Source organism: Aphelocoma coerulescens, chromosome 2, assembly GCF_041296385.1.
Source record: "Aphelocoma coerulescens isolate FSJ_1873_10779 chromosome 2, UR_Acoe_1.0, whole genome shotgun sequence".
NCBI classification, from domain to species: Eukaryota; Metazoa; Chordata; class Aves; order Passeriformes; family Corvidae; genus Aphelocoma; species Aphelocoma coerulescens.
In genome coordinates this window covers 29,549,390-29,571,777 of record NC_091015.1, presented here as the reverse complement: position 1 = coordinate 29,571,777, position 22,388 = coordinate 29,549,390, and the positions used below count along the sequence as shown (strand labels likewise).

Sequence of the window (22,388 nt, the reverse complement as noted above, 5' to 3'; positions counted from 1 at the left end):
GAAAGAAACGAGAGCTGTGACTTCAGAAGTGGTATGAAAAATTCTTCACTTTTGCAGTCTGCTTTGACTCTGTTCTAAACACAGGAAAAAGACTCTTCCAGTTCCCCCCTTATTTGGAGCTGCTCTATAATTTATTTCTTACAGAAACCACTCAAGCGTTGCAGACTCCAGGAATTCTGCAGGTGTGTTGGATTGCAGTGCTGCACATTTCTAACCTTCAGAAGTACATTCAGTTATGCTACAAAAATCTTTTCTCCCTGCGTCTGAAGCAACAAGATTCAACAGCTTTTTTGCAACTGAAGAGCTTCTAATGTAGCTCTGATCTCTTAAAAGTGTCAGACATACGGATTTCCCCTGGCAAAACTCCTAATGACGTACAAGTCTTACTGTAACCACATAGGAAGGCACTACAATTTCCCTTATGCTGACAGTAAGGTGCGGTACTTAGGACAACCTGGATTCTGCTCTCATCTACCTCTCGTGCATCTACTAACTGACAAGCCTGCTATAACTAGGATAATGCTTTTGTAAGAGCATGACTGAAGGTCCCTCAAACTGCAGCAAAGTAAAATTCTGCATCCAAAGAAAGGCAGCTTCACTATCAAGAACGATAGATCTCTTTTTATATAGATATAGTAAAAGCAAGTAGCTGTGTTCTATTCACAAATACTTATATTCCAGTTGCATACAGAGTATTCCTAACAGTAGAAGTAGTTGGAAAGCTAGCTATTATCAGGGTCATAAACAACAGCCATAAACACTGCTTTCATGCTCCAGTAGCCTCTTGGTTTCTGGCATATAGCCTACCTAGCTGACCTGCAAAAAAAAGAAAACCAAACCAAAACAACAACAATACACACCCTCAAAAAAACTTGATTTCAGAATAACAATTTTGTAAAAGTTTGTCTAGCCTCTCTCAAAACCCTTAGCAGAAGTTCCTGAGTTACTGCTGATGTAAAGAGCACTCTCTCTGTGCAAAGGAGTCCTGTACTATCAGGATTCAGTGAAGCCATGCATACAGCAGTTGATCTTTCTGTGTTTTTAAGTATTTCTCCTCAGATTTGTCAAAAACATGCACTGCAGTTACACGTGGTTTCACGCTTTCTATTTTACAGAATCCTGTTCTTTTAGGCACCATACCTTAGGCTTAGAGAGCAGGGGAGCACAGGAAGATAGAAAAGTCCTTTACTGAAAGGGCAATTCGTGTGAAATGCTTACCCTCTAGAAGAATGCTTGCCTTAGAAGAACATAAAATAAATAATCTGTAAGAGAAAGGGGGAGTCTGTTGAAAATCCTCATCACAACACCTGTAGGATGGGCAGGTAAAAAACAAAATCACTAGTCCTAGGCACTGTAAAACAGCACCCAGAATCTGAACTTCTGCTTCCCATGTGAGAGCTGGCCATGTTCTCTTTTGTTAAGAACATACTCAGTAAAAAACAAAAAAAGAGAGAGGGGGGATGAAAATAGGAAGTCAGGCTACAGCTACCCACTTGACAGCAACTGCAAGGGCCAAAGAAATACCTTTATGTGAAGAACAGACTTAGATTCATTGCAGGGTTTTTGGCCTTCTTCATAGCATCAACACAGTATACTTGGATGCCAAAGAACAATGTAGTCTGAGATTTATTGCAATTGGGGCATATAATTCATTGTAAATAGAATTACTGCGGGCGCTGTCTGTCCTCCATCATCTGATAAAGAAAAATAAGACCAAAAGGAAATAACAAGAGGACCAGTTCAGAATTGCAAAGATATACCTGAAGCCCTGGATACAATGAGCCTTAGGAAGGTAGGAGATACTTTTGCTTCTTCCTACAAGAGTCTTAACTTCATCTATTCTAACAGCAGCTGGGACTTCCTAGCACCACACTTCCAGCTAGAAGGACAGTAGAGATGACCAGTGCCTGAGATGTGGTACAGAAGCAGCTGCAAAGTCTGTTTGCATATGTTAAGAAAAGGCTGAAAGTCAAATCTGCAAAGGAAACCTGAAGTAGTTTGAAAAATCATGTTATGGCAGGATATGCAGAGCACAGAGTAAGAAACAGGATTTAGTCTCTTTATTCCTCCATTGAAGCCTCATTCCTGTTTGTAACAGATGGTACATCAAGCATGTGCTGGGTGATCTTTGCTAACATTTAACATTTTGGAAATTGGCTTCCTTTAATCTGGCTGTTCAGGGAGGTACATATGATAGTTGTAGTGAGTAAAAGCTGCAGGGCTGTGTTTCTGGGCTGCTCCTTGCTTATAAAGAAAACACTCTCTCAGTGAGGAAGCATTAAGAAGGAATTGAGAATGAGGGAGCCAGGGGTGGAAGCTAATGCAGGTAGTTGTCTCAAAAGTTTTGGTGGGGGAAAGCCCCAACAACCCCACAGCCATGAGTAAAAGCAGAATAACTCCTTGGAAAAGCTGTATAAAGAAAGAAACCTATTAGGGGCTTACAGGCTGTAAAAACCCTATACAGAGAAGCTTTTGTAGTATGGCTAAAGCCTTTGGTTAGAACAAAGGGAGACCCCTCCACATTTCCAGAGAATTATCTAATCATGGTTAAAAAAAGAAAAACAATATGGAAAGCACTTTTTAATGGAAAAAAAAAATACTCTTTTCTTATAACAACTAGAGATCCTAGAAAGGTTCTTACAAAGCGGGGGTATGAATCTAAGGCAAGAAAAGTGCAGAGACCTTTCGTGTCCATGCTTGTCTGAGCAGACAGTGATCCTCCCTGAGCTGTCTACAGTCTTAGACAGAGGGAAGGAGGAAAGGAGACCAGGCAGAGCCCAGTAAAACGTAAATTGAAACTGAGCAGGGGGAGCAGCTGGGATTACAACAATATTAAGCTGGACTGGATCAGATCAGCCAATATAACCCTGCCTCTTACTGCTTGCTAAAACAAGAGCGAAAACTTTTGATGCTGTGCATCAGAAACTGGCCTCAATTTCACAGCTTCATTAACCAAACATCGTTCTTTTAAATATTTTTATTTTAATTTTATGCATCTATTATATAATTTTAAGAGATAAAAGACAAAAGGTCTTGCATTAAATCACAGATTATTAATTTTGGTAGAGATATTGCGTTATGTAATGGCACCTTTTGACATTGAAATAGAAATTGCCACAAGGCCCTTCTGGGATCTGTTCTGATTTCCCAAGTATTTGTTCTATTTCTATACACAACTGATGGAATTGCACTGAAATAAGGGTTTCTTTGTTGCTATCGCTGCAAAAGGGAGAAAAATGGCATGTAACAAATGAGCAATGCAACAAAAGCTTCTAAATTAGGCACTTCAAAGACTATGGGGTGAATTCAGATGACTTACTTCAGCACTGCAAAGGTATTCAGACCAACAGGGTGACTCAATGCACTTATGCTAGGAATTTAAGTTTCCCCTACAGTCAGTAGAAAGAAATGGGTACCTCTGGAGAATAATTCTAAAGCATATAATGGAGGCAGCTTTGGCTCCAAACTCAGCTATTTCATAGGGAATCAACAGAGTAGCCTGTAAGGTGCATCAAGTAATTAAAACACAGGCACACATCAAAACCTGGTGTACAGGAATGGAGCACCATGTATATTCTGCAGTGGATATCCCAAAAACAAAGCACGCGCATTTATGAGAAAAGGTGCTACATCATTCTCTTGACTTGGTATCATCACCACAAGAAATAGCTGACACATCTGGAGCCTGAGGACTTGTCCATACTGCAGAGCTGAATACTTGTGAGGACAACACAAAAATCAAACCCTCATGGATGCACGGTACCGAGGGGCAGGTGTTTCAAAAGTATTATCCCACTCCCACAGCCCTCAGCCTGCAAGAGTATTTAACCCAAGATCAGGAATGGCTTCCCAGCATCTCTCAGCTGAAAGTTGAAAGAATGACCCTAAAACAGAGCTTGGAAACAAATCTGACAGATTGAAGTAAGCGCATCCTGCCTAAGCTGTGGAAGTGCTTTCCACACTTAGCAGTAACACAGCCTACAAGAAGAGCATCTATCACTCAGAGTTTCTCTGCTCTCAGGAGGACTGGCTGGCTGAACAGCAATAACTGCTCTGCTAGGAGTGCTGACCATTGACACAATTTAAAAAAACAGCTGGGTCTTCCAGTGTCGACAGGACTGATCTGCTGCTACCAGTTTCCCTGAGCCCTTCTGACCTTCCAATGAGAAAACAAATGAGTCGCAGTTCCAGAAAACCCTATTTGAACACTCTCAGGGGACTGCTGTTTCGATTTGTACCAGTGCTCCAGTACAAGAGGCATGATGAGACCTTTGTCTTCAGAAGCAAATTAAGAAGGCTTGTGCCCCGCTGTTTCCTTTCCATCCTCCCAGGAACAAGCACAGGACTGACATGGACGAGGAAACACAAGTGGCCCCGCCAGGGACAGAATAAGGGAGTGTGAAATCCTCATTCAAATACTGCTATTTTCAACTGATTACGTGACAAACACAAAAGCGAATCTCAGCGCCACTCACAATGAACCCAAGAAACTTGGCAGGTTTCTCTGACACGTCTGGGAAGCAGCCTATGCTGCCATAGTGATTCTGCTCCTCCCTCAAACTCAGTCTGCTGGCAAGGAAGAAAGATTTGGAAATATAAACAGAGATCAGGGACCATTTGCAAGGGGATTTAACAAAAATCTTCTCTTTAGACAGAACAAACATGATTGTTTTCAGTGGGAAAAATAGAAAAAAAAGAAAAATGTCAAAGACCTGCAAAAAAGTTTTAAAGTTCTGTTTTAAACAGCATAGGAATACTAAATGCAGAATTGCTCTGTATTTGTTTCTGAAGGTCTATTTCTAAGGGTAGTTGGGGTGTGACCAGTATTTTTTTTTCTCCCAAAAAGATGGCAGCTGCTGTTCTCTCAGGAACAGCCCTGATTGAAACAAGTGGGAACATGTCAGGTGCTTGCTAGAATTTAATTCTAAACCTCATGTAAACATTTTTGGCTCATCTCCACAAATGTTACAGGAAAGTGCCTCAGAGTGGACTGAGCTTGCACTAGTGGAGGTGCATCAGTGCTGACAGTGAAGAAAAAGGGATGTCTTGCAGCATGAATGCATGGCAACCATCTTTTAGATCCCCTCCTCAGTGTGAATCAAAGGGTGACGGGTAAGACGGGGAAATCAGAAGTGGACCAGGAATAGTCAGATCCAGAACTCTGTTCATTTCTGCTTTCATTGTAATCTTTTTTGATTAATAATTTTTCAATTAAGGTTATTCTTTGGATCAAGATACAAGGTTTGAAAAGCACTGTTTTTAAGTCACGATGAAGTATCACCACCAATAATGACTTCTGCATATGTCATATTTCATTTCCATGTCAACAAAATCTTAATTGGAGGGAATATTTTAAAATTTTGATATTTTTTGGGGCCTTGTAATAATTATCCTGATGCCAGCACTCTAAAGGGTAAGGTCAAAAGTCAGAAGCCAGTCACATGTTATCAAGAATGTCCTCTAGAGAATTAGCCTGCTAAGAGTCTTATCCTAATCCTTCCAAGGTATTCCTTAATGCTAACAAATCTGCAGTGAACCTTCTACAGGAAACTCCTGCGCAGAACATAATGCCTGCTCAAGTAGATATTTATTGCAGAAAAGGCAGAATCAAAATTTTAAAAATTGCTTCTTTCATACACTGAGATTTTAGCAATCTCTATGAGTATCATTCAGCTTTGGATGCCAGATTTTTCTTTTAATCAGGTCTCAAATTGTACTTTCCCAATACAGAACAAAATGATATTTAGCCTGTGACCTTTAGTCACAGAGACTCCTGGAACAGACAGCTAATCAGACATAAGGGGCGCACAGCAAGACTGAAGGACACAGGCTACCTCACGTGTGCAGCTCTTGAGGAAGCTCCCACAGAATGAAGCAAGGAATGAATCCTTCTCCATGCCCCCTTGCACCCCACTCCCCCATTTTATTCTGGAAAATATACTCATATTTTACTCAAATATTTGGAGGGGGAATTTAATGTTCAAATTAATGTTCAGATCAATGGACAGGAAAGTCAACATGGGCTGTTTCCTTCCTGCTCTTACCGCACTGGTGAAACGTCATAGCAAGCCCCAAATACTGAAGAGTTTAACAGTTCCTTTCTCTGTGCCTTCTGGTTTTTTATATACATTTTTAGTTAGGCAAAGAGGGCTAATACAAATTAAATTAAATTATGACTGTTAAACTGTGTCTCTTGGGGAAGATTTTCAGCATGGTTAGCAGGGAATTAGGCAAACTTCTCCTTTAGCGTTAATGAGAGTTTTGCTCTCAGTTCCTCTACAGTACAGTTCTGACAGCATCTGCTCCAGACAAACCCTTTAACTTGCAGTATGTTTGTGTGAATCGAGATTAGGCCTGTTAAGGACTGTGACACAAACATATTGCTCGTTTATAACTACAGAGGTAGGTAGAGGCCCAGGGAGATTCCAGAAAGTTGGGAGTTTATTGTTAAAACAAGGAAGCAAGTGTACAAGAACTGCAATTGAACATCATCTCATAAAGCACAGACAGAGCAGGGCTCCTCTATCCAAGAGGCTCTGGAACACATCCTGCTTCTCCCTGGCAGCCCAGACACCCCCATGCTGCTGCTCAGGATACTTCCCTCCCTCCAGGATTCTCCAGGTTAGAGGAGAGCAGAGCATGAAATGACCACCCAGCAATGTTGTTGGTGGCACTGATCAGCCCAGGCACATTAAAGGCCCTTGACAGTGCCAAGGCTACTCCCTGCATGCCTGCATCACACACGGGTTACGTGGAAGGACATTACTACAGTGACAGCATTCCCCATTGCAAAACAGTTTTCTCCTGTAGGACAGCTAGGAAGAGGTCATTGAGCTGTTTTCTTTGTTTGTTTAGTTTTGGGGTTTTTTTTTTCGGTTGGTTGGTTTTGTACTACACACAATTCATTACAGAAGAAAAGCAACTACCAGAACTGCATTTTTGTCTCCTGGCTCCATAAATGACAAGACCCTCAGTGAACAGTTTTGCTGGAAGTTGGTTTTGTCCTTTTGATTCACTTTCCCTTCTATGATTTTGACAGAACTAGAAAATAGGGAAATGAGAACACACATTCTCTTTCCTCCTTTACCTCAGAAAAGGCTTTTTAAAAGCCTCCAACTTTTTAGATATCATGATAAAGCAAAAACATTTATGAAAATACACTTGGTTTTCAAATACTATATAGAACTTATTTACATTTCTGGCAGCTTTTTTTACTACATGCTATCTAAAGTTAGTTTAACTTTTAGTATTTAATAAGAGGAGTATCAAAAGTATTTCAGAAAAAAAATGGTTTTGTCAAATTAACTGAAAATACTCATAGAAAGGACATTTTCTATTGTTATAGAATTTCCTAGTCAGATTACATTTTCTGCTTTTTGTATCTATCAGGAGGGTATTAAAAATTAATCTTTTTTTCATATCTATAGCATTTATCTGTAAGAAAATAAGCCTACATTTAAAATTTTATTTAAGCTTGTATACTGCAAAAATGAATGAGAGTTCAGAAATACATCCCTGCAACCAGGTAAGAATTTAAGCAATAGCTTGGTGTACCTTAACTTCACATACAATGCACAAAGAATTGAACCTCAGAAGGAATAAAAAAAAATTGTAAAACTTGGAACCTAAACACACAACCAGAGGCATTCAACTGTCTGCTTCGCTGGAAACTAGGAGTAAACAAATGAACCTAACACATACAAGTTTTTACTGCTACCTCTTCATAAAGAATACATCCCTTCCAAAACCAGCAAGAAACAGAAACAAGTTGGCAAAAAGATGAAATCCCTTTACACTCAGTGTTTACGCTGAAAACGCAGGCAATAAAGAGAATGTCAACTGCAGCAGCTCCAACCTTGTTTGCCACTAGATTAACTAGAGAGCCAGCAAGGACAATGACTCAACCATTCATGCCTATTAGGCTCGCTGTGAAAAGCTCCATTCATTCACCAGCTGGCATGGTGGAAAGATATCTAAAGATGTGAACAAGCGCGAGGGGCAGAGGCAGCCTGGCCCTACTGCAAACTAAAACCAAAGCTGTAATTAATTATATATGGACTGCAGCCAGGCTCTCCTAGCATTGTAATCAAATGGGACCACACAGAAAAGAAAATCCTTTATCACATCACATGCACTGCAGACAGACTGAGTTCTTGCAATAGAAAAGGTTTATTTTTTTAAATTCCTCATGGCACTATTCCTGTTGACAAGCTACAATGAGTTTGTATCTTAAAATTTCAAATTTTCTGCTTCTGCTTTATTTCCAACAAAAGGCTTATGTGCCTGTTTGTCTATTCTTTTACCACCAAAATCAGCCACTTCCCAGAATTTTTCTTTGTTTCATATATGCTTTTTTCCTCACACTCATAGTAGTAATTTTATCCTATTCCACTGCTTGTACCATAGAGATATTTAGATCTACAGGATCATCACTCAAAAAATTGCTTGCAAATTACAAGTCTAACCTGGGAAATTCCTGACAGTCTCAACCACACACTGGCACAGCCCACAGAATTCATAATGCTGTAGGCATGTTTCAGATGAGACCAGCTTCAGCTAATTTCCCCTTAGTGTAATTCTCCGGGGCTGCGCAACCATTTTTCCTTTGGGGAAAAATGAATACAAAAAACACTCCTCTAAACAAAACGAGAACAAAAGTGTCTATGGATAGCCAGAATGATGGAATGCCATCAACATCACCCATAACACAAAAGCAACAGCATTCCCAAAATTTATCTGCTGTGTATAGTGCTAAACTTATATCTTCCCATCATGATATCTTTAAACACTATTACAGTACTATTTTGAGTATGTAGCCAAATTAGGACTCCAGAATGTATTCCCTGGCATACGCATCAACAGAAAGATATTCTAGCTGAAGAACTTGCAATCAAATAAATCAGATAAAAACCCAACCAACCATAAAAAAAAAACCTACCAAACAGTTTATTTTACATTTATTTTGCTTAAAAGGTGGGCACACAAGCAGTTGATGACAGAAACAGGAAGCAAAGAAAGCCCATCCTAGGCAGGGATTTAACCCCATACGCATCCTTCTGTATCTTCATTCCTCTTAGCTCATTATTTCTGTGATTTGCTTATTTTCTTGATTAATATAAATTCAATATACTTATTTAACCATGTAATTGCTATTCAGAGTGCAATGCTAAAATCAATGAGAAACATCATTTAGATAGAAATAAAATGAACTACAGTTTTCGCAAAACAGGGTACAAGTTATCCGAGGATAGGATATAACTTCAAGCTTATTTTTCACAGTGCCAATATGTCTCGGGTTTCAGGGTACAAAAATGTTGAAAAATAATTGAACTGGTTTTATGATGAATAAAAAATCATGAAGGCAAAAGAAGGTGTTTTAACAGCACAGTTAGTAAAGGCCTACGTCTGTTTTGTTACAAATTACACAGAACCAACTTTAAAAACTTTTTAAAAAGGTAACACTGCAACAGCCATTACTTAATATGAAGAGATGTTACTCATTCATGGTGCAAAAAAAATGCCATCCTGCAAAAGGCTGAACCAGGCCCAGCAGTTCAGTGCCTGCAGTGCAGCTCTTTTTTCACTTCCTGGTGTGCTTGCTGTTGGCAGGTGTTATTTTCACGAACTGTCGCCATGTATTTTGACACAGAGGAAAAAGGGGCTGATTTGATGTGTGTTCATGGATACAGACACTGCTAAAATATGCAGAGATCTAAATCCCCACATAAGCCAGCATATAATAGAGCACCAGTTAGTATCTCTCAGGAACACTGGGCTTTTTAGGAGAAAAACACCTTACAACTAAGGAGTTGGGGGGGGTGTGAGTGGTTTTTTTCTATGTATTTGGTTTTTTTGCTTTGTTTATCGCTGGTCATTCAGGGTATTCATAAGGCCACAACGCATCAAAAATTCAACTTGAATAGAAGAAAGGGAAGTTTCAATGACCAGGTCTGGTCATACCAGCACCTACCCAAATGGAAGTGGAGCCTGGCAGAGGAACCTCCTGATCAGGTACTGCAAAAAAATGTGCCTGAGTTCCTCTCTCCTATTGATAGCCTCTGTGCAGGCATGTGGAAATATTATAAGCAGCAATGAGTGCAGAGAGGGGCAGAAGAAATGCACCCTTTTGGAGCCTGAACCCCTGAGCTCCGGCTGGAGCGCGGCTGGCTCAGTACTCAGAAATCCTACATGGAGAGGGGGAAGGAGACACACAAAAGGAGCCTTTTGGCAGCAGTCTGAAGTTATATCATCTCTAGTGCACTGTAAAATTTGAACTTCCCAGAGTCAGAAAAGTATAAACACCTCTACAGCATGACTGTGCAGCCAACGCAGGTGCCTCCCACCACATGGTGAAAGAGACTCAACACTCAAGCACAGGTGAGTGCACCGAAAGGAGGCCAAATAAATCGATGTTTTGGTTGGTTTGTTGGTTTTTAACCTCGTGCTGGGTTTTACTGGGGCAGACCACATTCCCCCAGCTGTGAACAATTCCTTCATTAAAGAAAGTATCATCCTCCTTCCTAGATGTAAAATGGCTAAGGGTTATATTTTCAACATGATTTCATAAGAGTAAATAAGAGCCAAGTGGGATTTTCAAGTGCCTGTAGGCATTTCAGACTACTGATGAGTACACAGAAAGGAGAGAAAATAAGCACTATAAATGCTGGATAACTAATAATTTGAATCAGTTGTGGTGGATTTGAAGCACATGGAAGGACTGGATCTATCAGCTGACCACTGCAATCCTCTCTGCAGGGAAGCATAAGCAACAAGATAGACCATCTATCTATGTGTATGAACAGACACACACACACACCTTTCTGTCCTGTTAAACTGGAGAGCCTACATCATAACAAAAAAAACCACTTTGAGAGCCATTGTCCAAAAGAACCAAAGGAGCAAAAGAACCAAACAAAAAGAAGTCCCACATACAAAATAAACACTTGATTTGTAAATATTGAAAAAATGCCACATTCAGCTGACCACTTGAGTTTAGGAAGCAGAAACTCCTGTGTTCTGCTTTAGGATTTAAACTTTCAGTGAAGTCCCATGTCAGATATGGATATCAAGGGCAAGTGTAGCCCAATACAATCTCTTGCCTTAACTGAAGAAGTAGGAAACCCACAGCAGCTCAACACAATGTCAGTGTGAGACCTTTCTGCTTTGTACCTCCTGAATTTATATCAAGGACCAAACTGTAAAAAGAACTGTGATGGTGCAAGGCAAGTCTGACAGATACAGGGATCAAGGGGAAGAAGAAAGGCAAGATACTGGAACCAAACATCAAATCTCAGACAGATTTCAGGCATTTAAAGGCATCATAATTTCACTGCAAACATTCTGATTGTATTGGATTCCAGTTTCTAGAATGAATAATTAACCATTGTGCCCAACAGTCCTGTTCGTCTCACTGGATGTGAGGCTGAATCCGAAGCACTGCAGTCTAGGGCCATTTATACTGCTGATATACAGCAGAAGGCCTCTCCAGGCAATTCTTCAACATTTTGAATTGCTTTTAATTCTTAGTTATTTGGTAGTTTCCATTATTCTAAGAAAAAGAACATGCAAAAATCTGTGAAGACTGAAGAAAAAATATAGTAAGCTGTTCTATTTTGATAATGCACTTTAAAGTATTCTGCCAACTCTTCTCATGATAGTAAACCTTCCCCTAGTTTTCATTAAAATGGTGCTTTTTTTGTAATCAGAGCAAGAAAAGTCTGTTAGTGCTTCCCAGCAACCTTGCTTACATCGGACTTTCTTTTCTTGTACTCCACAGAATTTATTTTGGGAGAACAGAGTGTTGTGACTACCTTGGGATGCAAAGTGCCCAGCTCCAGTGAAGGGGGGACTGTCCTCCCAGCCAGCAGCAGCTTCCCATCTGCATACTTCTTCAGCGTGACTTATTGGCATTTAGGAGGCTATTACAGCCAACCCTGAATAATGTGTTTATAATATCTAAAGAAAAAGAAAAGAAGTGTTAATGAGAAATCAGCTCATTGTCGTCTCATTTTTTCCACATATTCAGTTATTTGTCATCTGCCTGCGTCTTCTGACTGACAACATTCACGCCAGCTGCTAGCTGAATGGGAGCCTTCCAGCACGCCTAAATAGACTGCTTGTCTTCATTAGCGCTTTGTACAAATTCATTCGGCAAGGAAATGCAGACTGTCGTTAGGCAGGTCCAGTCTTTCAAGTTCTGCTGCCACAATCCAAGATGTTTGCTTAAGCAGACTGTCCCTTGCTTTTGTTCATTTGACAGAGGAGAACCAGTTTCTTTATCCCAAGTTGTTGGTGTTTTATTGTGTCCCATAACTGCGGTTTCCAGGCATACTTCCACATTACACTACAGGGGAGAGGGGAAATGCACCCACACACTATATCTTTAGGATAATAGATTTCATTGTGTTGCATTTATTTGCTTCCCACTTTTCTTCCATAAAACAATTTAATAATGAGTCCATATCAACTACATGACTGAACACCAAGGAAGAGAGAGACCTGATCTTTGATTTTTCTGCATCAGGAGACTGATGAGATGATATTGTATAGTAAGTGGATAAAAATGGCACATAACCTCAGTAGCTGCAACTGAATAACAATTATTCTTAAAGTCAGGGCAAGATTATTCTTATATTGCAAAACAAGTTCTTGTTCTTCAGCATGCTTGGGAAAGGACATGCAAAGCTGGTGTCAGGGTTTAGATGCCAGAGGATATTCAAGAGAAGCAGCAGCTGTTTTTTCTTTGAATTATCAGAATCATAACCTTTAAAAAAAAAGTTTTCAACAGCAATAGTAGATACTTCTCTTACTTACTCTCCTGAGGATTGGATCAGTTACTTACTTTTACCTGTAAATGTGTCATAGTTTAACCCCAGTCAGCCACCAAACCCAACAGGGCCACTTACTCACTCCCCCAAAAACAGAACTGGGGAGACAGCTGGAAAGGTAAAAGATGGAGAAATCATGGGTTGAGATAAAGATACTTTAATAGGGAAATCAAAAGCCCCACACACAAGCAAAGCAAAACAAGGAATTAATTCACTGCTTCCCATGGGCAGGCAGGTGTTCAGCCATCTCCAGGAGAGCAGGGCCCCATCACACATAATGGGTATTTGGGAAGACAAATGGCATCACTTCAAACTTCTTCTTCCCCTCATTTTATATGCTGAGCATGATGACATATAGTCTGGAATATCCCTTTGGTCAGTTTTGGTCAGCTGTCCCAGCTCTGTCTCCTCCCAACCTCCCATGCACCCCAGACCCCTCGCCAGCAGGGCAGTAAAAATGCAGAAAAGGCCTTGGCTCTGTGTAAGCCCTGCTCAGCAATAACAAAACCATCTCTATGTTATCAACCCTGGGTTCAGCACAAATCCAAAATATAGCCCTGTCTTAGCCACCCAAAACCAGCACGGCCTGGTCCTGTGGCATCATATTTTGACTAAAATTCACCACCTTCTCAGACTATTCATCACAGGAAACATATGCTAACCATAGGATATACGTTATGCATTTCCCACTCAGGTGTTGCTCTTCAAAAAATGGTCCAACTTCATCAGAGTTCCAAAGAACTACCAAGAGAAAACAGTCCTTTGGGACACAGCCACAGTCTGCTATTCTGTTATATATCTACACATGGCAGCAGAGATTTGGAAGGGAACCATATAAGAGGTGCTGAAAGACTACCACCAGCAATATTTAGGAAAAATAATTAAATGTAACAAACAATGTTACCCCTAATTTAAAATTTAGGACTAGGTTATCAAGTCCTGGTCCTGTGTGTCCATATAGATACAACAAGCATTATCTTAAATAGGTTTATCTATTGTATTGCAGTGAATTTATTACAGGAATCTATTTGGAGGAATTCTTTAGGCTAACTCATAGCTTGGATGCCAACTCATGATGAGTCCTTGAAATCACCCTTAAATGTCTTCTTGCTAACATTTTATTGCAAATCTTATAACTAGAGTTTGCTGGGGAGTAAAATTTTGTTTTCAGGATATCTACAAGAACACTTCAGCTTTCATTTAGTTTTGATTTGAAAATAATTAGTTCTAGCTTTATGACTTTATGGTTGTGAAGAAAATTTGAAAATATCAAAGAGTGCTCAAAGTTACAGGTAAAGAGAAAAAATACATATTTTGTGACACTTGTTCAAGGAGGGTCTGTGTAAATGGCATTTCATTAGGAAAGAGAGAAATGGTTTAAATATTTCTGTAAATTACTCTCCCTTTAAAGGACAGAATATTCAGTAAAAATGAAGGAGAACTTAGGAGACTCAGTAACAAAGAGAAAAAACACCAACTAGTTCTCAGAATAAAAGAGAAATAGATCATTCTTAATAAATTAAAACATTTACTGGCAAAGGTAGACTTTCTAGAAGAACAAAAGCATTTCAAGAGTTCTGACACACAGCTTTTAATTTTTTTTGTTTTAAAGGTTTAGAAGTTTTTTTTATTGGACTTTCAGAAAGCACAGCCTGGTTAACACTATTCTCTCTCCTTAGTCTAGTATAAATTATACAAATTAATGGATTTAGCCATCGTCACAGCATGTGAAATAACATGGAAACAGGAATCACTTCCTCCAATCACAAAGGAAGACACTGTTTTCTCAGAGAAGAAATCCTGCATTGCACTGTCTCCTGAGTCCTCACTTCCAGGAGAAAGCACAGCATCCCAGGAGAATCCTTGCACAAACCAGGTTTTTCCAGTGAAAGAGAACCAGTTATTCACCAGAGAAATACAAAGCCTGAAAGGCTAATAATGAAGAATTAACTTTCTTCAGTAATTTGTGTAGCTTTTGATAACTTAGGTAATAAAAAGCACCTGGATATTAATACCACATTTGAAAAAGCATACATTTGGCCTTGGACTGTAAAATGGATGCATCACTTCTACCATACAACCTGAGGAATTAAAATCCTTTGAAAAAAAGATGCCAGGTACTACCTACAGAGAAATATCACAGCCTACAAAATACTCAGCACTCAGTTTAGTTCCTTTGGATTGTATGGCTGAACCAGCAGATTTTGGGGTTTTTTTGTGGTAATCTTTGATGTTATAAATACCCTTTTTTCCCACCAGGAAGTAAAAAAAAAAAAAAAAAAAAAAAAAAAAAATCCATTAGTTTTTACCTTATTTCATTAAAGTTCTGGAAAGAACATGCTCAAAGCAGAAAACATAAAGGTCCTTCATGCTTTCCAGTTGTCTTTTTATACCATCTAGGCATTGTCTTCAAGATTGACATTATGTGGTAGGTAGCAGAATATGCACAAAACAGAAGAAATTCTTCTTTTACTTGTTCTTTTTCAACATCCTCCTTTCACAAGACAAACAATAGTAAGGTACATTTCCAATATTTTTAGAACAATATTGTCATCTTTAAAGATGACCAGAAGGAAGATGATTTGCTGACTGTTAAATAATATCAGGTTTAACCATTCATTGCTTATTCTCTCTCTGACTGGTTTGTTGTTTGGGAACTGTTTTCTTGTTTACAAAATTATAAAGAATTCATCTGACCTCCCATTATTTTTCTCCATAAATATAAATCCTGAGAAGAATTTCAATGAGATATTCCAAGGACTGAGTCTTGGTTGTTGGAATGCATTGTAAATTCATTCTAATTTTTATCAGCTACTTCTAGAATTAACAATTATAAACTTCACTTTTCCCTATTGGCTTAAAAATAGCTTCTAAGCATACAGACAAAATGCACATGTGAATTTGAGACATGAAGTTTGCTGCTCTGACCACAGGGAAAGGGATGATAATCAACACAAGCTAATATCCAGTATGCCTTCCTGTCCCAAATAGGATACAGCACAAGTAACTTGACAGGCACTCAATTCCTCAATTTTCAAAAAACCTGTGGGGCTGAGAGCAGGAAACATGGAACAGAATTGTGAGCATGAAAAATTGTGTCATTCTTAAAATACAGTGGTTATTGCAATGTGTTATTTCTGACGTGAGTAGCGGGAGGGACTTGGAGCACTGCAAACAACATAATATTTGACTTCTACCTGCAAGCATAGAACAGCTTTAGAACAGTTTGTTCAAGGAGGATGTGGAACTCATATCCTCCAAGGATTCAAAGAACAGAAACAACAACCATGCTTCTGCAAAGACTTGAAACAGAACTATGACTTCCCCAGGTTGTTACTATCTTTGAAGTAAATGAGAATATTTGTGTGTGAAAGTTGAAGCATCTTTAAGACAACAGTCTCTATTGTCCCAAGCCATGCCCAGAGCAGGCAAAACAAAAAATCGGCAGTCCAAATTATTTATTTAAACCATAGAAAAAAATCCCTAAACCATTACCATCTACTTACATGTGTGTTGTAATGTATTTTAGCAAAAAAAAAAAAAAAAAAGATATGCTAAAAAAATCAGCAACTTTATTACTAATTTCACATATTCCATACTTTATTGTTCAGAAGTCATACTTTTAGAAGAGTAGGACAGCTAGCCTCACACTCCAGTGATAATGGAAAAAAAAAATCACAGGAAACCCACTCAAAAACGCTGAGGAAGTTATTTCAGGAAAAGAATATTCTTTTACAAGAAAATTACAAGGTTTTCCATGCAGAAACTGAAGATATCAGTTAAACTATTACTTTCAGAGCCTAAGCTGACATGAATAAGCAATTTATCAAACATCTCCCAAGTCACAGAATCAAAATGCTTCTGTGCAACCAACACAAGAACTCTAGAAAAGTCAGTTTGGTTCCTAATAAAGTTAAAATTCCCTCATTTTTTTTTTAAATAGGTGAGCTAGAACAGAAAATAAAATCCCCAATTATATCCATAGATAGATCTCACCAAAACTGTGTCATGAAAAAAAGAAAGTCTCTAGAAACCCTATAAGAAAAGAGGGGCTTAGAAGAAAGTGGTCAACATCCAGGACCTGGAAAAACTTAGTATCAGAAGGTGCAGTGGTAGCAGACTTCATAACCTCAAAGTTTAGGCGTTTGCCTTTTCCCCCCCCCCCCCCCCCACAGTTGGTAAAGTTGGTAAAGACTCTTCCATGAGGAGACCAAGAATAAATGCTTCTAGAAGAAGTAAAATTGATCATTTTACCCTTTATTTTTATCTATCCATCACATTTTCATTTGCACTCCGACAACTGTTCTGGAGCACCCTCTCACGATATTTCAAACAATACCAAGTGAACACCTTGAAAAATAAGCTTTGTTGACTTTCACTGCTCAACTGGAAAATGACCAGGAGCACATTCCATTCACTAAAACTTCCAAGGACTCATTAACCCTATAATTAAAAGTGAAAAAAATACAACTGCTACCGCCCCTAACTTCTCACGCTATGAACTGGATTGCGCCGTGAAATGCCTAGAAAGACTGATAAGGGCAGTGTACAAAACTATCAGCTCATACTTAGTTTCTTTGCTCCACGGTGCAGAGTTAACCTGCTGAGATAGCACTACCTATTGTCCCATTAAGCCTATATTTGTTATATAACCACAAGTGCTTCAGCACAAGCAGACTATTAATTGTGTTCCATGTTAATGAATCTCAAGACACTTTTCCAAACAGTATTTGCTACAATTTCCTACAACTTGCTTTTCACAAATCTTTCCCCACACACACTCCTTATGTGAATGCCACTTTGCCTAACCTAATTCCAAGCCATTCTAGTTGCCAGCAACAGCTGCACTCACAGCACTCTCCTCTACATGAAAAAAACTTTACAAATGCCACAAGTCTGCTTTCTCATTCCTATCTGTGGTGAAATCATTATTAAAGACTGCGGGTGAAATTCCAGTTCTGCAGGAATAAGAGCTCCAAATCCTCAACAGTGTTTAGTGTGACACTTTCTGATGTTACCCTCCTGAAACCTGCACCTTCCACACTAATATATTGTGCTACCAACCAACCCTCAGACAAGGTTTCTGCAGCCAAACTTTGGCTTAGCTGTCAGGTGATGTCTAATGTCCAAGACCTAATAACACAGCTACCTTAGGGGGAAGAATGGACTCCATTAAGCAGTTGTGAATGCCAGCAGAGATACAAGTTCAAAAGCAGGGTAATGCAGAGGAGTCCCCAGGGGAATAGATAGGGTCCATATTGCCCTTTCTTAATTTAATGAGTGCAGTCAACACCTTGAGCAATTTAGTGGATGGTATCAGCACATCAGGAAGTTGATCTTCATAGCTTCTGTGAGATCTGTTGCTCACCACCAGAGGAAGAGCCTTCATCTGCCCTTTCCTTCAGTGTACAGGTCATTTTCTTGCAGGCAGGCAGGATTATGTAGCTATTATGTGTGGCAAGATGATTGAAAGCCTAGGAGACCTACGTTTAGTAGGTCAGCCCCAGTGTTGCCAGCGGTGCCCATAGGGATTCACATGCAAATAGCCTTAGAAATGACTGATGGGGACGAAGCAGAGAAGAGGGGAATTGCTGTTGACATGGCAAGGTCCCACATATCCATGAGAATAAAGACAGCATAAGAATTATACACGTTCAGACCTTAGCATTATTCATACCCATCGCCTCGCGCTATTGTAGGAAAGCAAACCGCAGTCAGTGATTCAGCAACACAGGCCCTCCATGCACAGCACTCCTGCTGAATGCAAATGCAACAAACAATGACTAATTTCAGTTCAGCTTTCTGCTTATTCTCCTTGGGAGAGAAACTGGCTCTTCCACTCACGCAGCATAAGTGAAATATTTTCTTCTGTTCAACACTTAGGAGCGCAACCAAAATTTTTAAATTGTTCTGCTCTTGCTACAGCCACTGTTCCCGGTAGCTACAGGGATACAGGGATAAGCAAGGGATCCTGTTTTGAAGAGAGAGACACTTAAAAGAGCCTTATTTCAGTCAATTTTCTCTCCTTACAACAGCCATCCCTTGGAATGTCTTGAGGTGTATCTTTTACAAATGTTAAGCCTTTATAATAAACCTTGACCACAGATGTGGTGGGGGATTTCCTAGCTTTTTTTCTGATTTAATAAATACCTGTGGTGGGAAAAAGCAAATGTTTGCTGCCAAATGCTAATAAGGAGCACAGGACATTGGATTGAAAGGAAGTGCAAAGTAGCTGAACAAAGGCAAGGACTGATTGGGAATCCCAAACTAGAAATAACATTGACACTGTTTTTCCACAGTCATATTTAATCACGAAATCTACACAGGTGATATGATATCATCAGTAATTTAAAAAACCTTTAGAAAGAGACATCTGGCACTAAGTAAAATAATCCTGCCCTATCTCAGCCATGAGAACCAAGATGTGTGTAGGAAACACAGGGCGAAATTTTAAAGATGATCGTTAACGGTCTGATGGTGTTCACACCTCTGAGCCCCTCCTGAATCCCACAGGAAAGCCTGGTGTGCTTTTTTTTTGTTTACCCTTATGCAGGAGTCAAAAGGCTGCTAAGGAATTTAGTTTCCCTTTAGCACTTAGCAGGCACTCCCTCTGCCTTCTTGATTGAGCAGCTGTTCATGTTAAACCAGAGGAACACTACAGTAAAAGTCACACCCTGGAGAGGGGTATAGGAAAACCAAGTGAGAGGATGCAAGAGGGCTCTGGAAAGGACAGAGTGAAATGAAATAGCATTTGGATATCTAGAATGGAAATCCAAAACTGGAAGCAACAAGTATACTATAACTACAAGTGTATATCTTCAGTATACAGCTCTAATAAAACCTCAGCAAAGTTGACCTGATCTGCTAGACCCCATGTCTTCTGCAACAAAATTTCATATGGAAAATTCAGAGGCAAACAGAAGTGGTAAAAACCACCAAACAACTGCCATATTTAATTTGGGGAAAAAAATCATTCCAGAGGCAGATAAAATATGAGTTTTCAAAATAAAATAAGACAGAAAGCAATTATTTTTCATAGCCACTAGGAAAAGGAAAACAAGAACATTAGCTTGATTTCCAATAACTACCACTCAAATTAAATACTAGAGTGAATTCTGAAGGCACTGAGAAAGGCATGAAACACAGAGTTAAGACAAGCTAGCGGGACTGAAAAATCATTCCTGAAGGTTTTCAACTACTAGCAGGACATGTTTTAAGGAGGGCTGGGTACACTTGACCTCACACTGGCACAGAGGCAGAGATTAACTGGTCCCTGGCATTCCCCCCAGCACACAGCTCCAGATTCTGTAGAAAAGATAGAATAGAAGCTGTCTTATCTAAAGAACAAAGCAAGTTTCTGTTCTTCCTTTTTCTTCAAGGGAACACAATATGCCTGTCTCTGCTATCAGGATATCTTTTAAAGCAGTGAGAAACATATGACTACTTCTAACATTGTTGCTGAAGAAGGGAAAGGAAACTTCTGCTATAGTTTTAAGTAATTTTCCATCATACTCTCCTCCTCATTAATCAACAAAGATCTTCAGTGTGCACTCATACCATAAATTGCAAAGCTCCTTTTTGCAAAAAATTTGTGGAGAAATTTGTGGAGAACCCTTGTGAAACCATCAAGTAGTTTGTCTTAAATAAGGTGGGTCTCATTTGCAAGTACAGCAAAAGAAATAATAAAAAAAAATCAGTAAATTTCAGTCTTGCTCCTTTGTACACATTGGACCAAAAGAAACTGCAGCTGACCTGGGGACTGAAGCTTCTTCTCTGAGACAGATATGAAAGTTAAACTTGGTGGGGGGAGGGAGGGCCATGCACACAAAAAATTAAGTAATTTTAGTTTTCTTTCTAGAACCTAATCACAGACCTACAGTTTGTTAAAAAAAAACCAACAATAACACTGTTTGTCCTGCAAGCAGCAAGGAAGGAGTAACAGAAATAGTTTATACTATCTTGACTAACTGTATTTGGGAGGGAAATAGCATAGATAAACATAGCAAAGATAAACAGCTCTATTCTAAGCTCATTATTTGTAAACATAAAAAGGGATCTAAGTCAGTCCCTTTCTGTCTCTTATATACTTCATTTTGAAGTTACACATACCCTTTGGCCTGTGTAGAGAGGTATCCTGTGGATCTCTTAGTGAGTGAATAGCATTCCAAATCACTACTTCATTACAAAATTCATTTTCTGTCTCATCCAAACCAGACCTTTCAAATTATTCTTCCAACAGGACTTAAGATCAAACATGCCTGAAGTTATTCAGCAAAACCTGCACATTTCTTGCTGGATATATCAGGATCACCAAGAACATTTGCTTTCCCTTTTTGCACAGTTGCTGCAAGCAGAGTTCCCAGAACTTTCCTGAATAACAAGTGTTACCTGTTGATTTCATGCCTTTTCCTGCTGTTTTCCCTTTTCACTGACCTCCTGCCCTGTCACGCACAGCTGGTGTGCATTTCTTTTGGAGTTTCAGCTCTGGGCCAGCTCCCCTCTGTATGTTAGGAGTCAGCCTTCCAAAAAGTCCTTTCTTCTCCTGCCTTCCATGTCCTACTACATCTTCATTTCAATCCCACGTCTTTCCACTACCAGCGCAAAGCATACCAAACATATTCAAGTACAAAAATCACAGCAACCCACTTGCACCTATATCACTATATTAAATATGAACTTAAATATATTACAGAGGCAAACTTTTATAATTTAACTAGGTTTTCTTGGTTTCTAGTAATTTTAAAAGTTCTAGAGTAATTAATATTTTTTTAGGGTCTTCTCTGCAATGAGAAACAAAACCACACATATGAAAAAACCCACCTACTTCCAAGATTCCTAACTTCCAATCTTTGTGTTTTAAGAAATTTATTAATATTGGAGATTTTTCATATTTGAATAAGATCACCTAAACTCATCATAATACTGAAACATTTGTTTTATAGGTTTATATGGTAAAACACCTTTTGTGCCAAACTAGGCTTCTACACTGCTGTAAGCATGGTCCTGCTAGGCAGAAGATCCACTCTGTGGTTTGTTTTCAGTTCACTAAGCATTGGGGAAGTTATTACTCTGACAGGAACACTCTACTCTGATCCAAATGGTATCAATCCGTTCCTCTCCACTTAAAAAGTGGAGAGGTCAGTGACCTGGTAGAAATAATGCTAAAACAAATGTCATGAATAATTAATTGATGAAGAAATTTACAGCAGGGTAGTGAATGTCAAGTACACACTCGAATTATCCAGTTCCCATGTGAAAGGGGGCATGCAACATCTTAATTGCAAAACAATAATTCAATAAAGTGTTAGCATGAAGCATTCATATTTCTCACGAGTATCCTCAAAAACTTTGCAGGTCAATAAAATACAGAGGAGAAAGTATTAAAATTTATTAATTGGAAATAGGAAAGAATTATTTTGTTTCTGCACACCTGTCTCTAGCACATATCTGTTGTCAATACACCGGATGTATAAGGGTTTTATTTTTAACCATAAGCCTCAGGTGACAAGGGATGCTTTCAGAGTGATGGGCAAACAGCATTCCATTCCTAGGGGAGCAGCC

The 22,388-nt window shown here is 39.2% G+C and overlaps 1 long non-coding RNA gene across 6 annotated transcripts in view; it reads right to left on the bottom strand.

Moving 5' to 3' along the window:
- Positions 1-22,388, bottom strand: part of LOC138106393 (uncharacterized) — a 176,489-nt gene that overhangs the window by 122,977 nt on the left and 31,124 nt on the right. For 2 of the 6 annotated variants that reach the window (XR_011148979.1, XR_011148981.1), the window contains exon 2: positions 11,811-11,955. The exons of the other annotated variants lie outside the window; for them this stretch is intronic. This is a non-coding gene — a long non-coding RNA (uncharacterized lncRNA). The remainder of the gene's footprint in view (positions 1-11,810; positions 11,956-22,388) is intronic. 6 annotated transcript variants of the gene reach the window in all.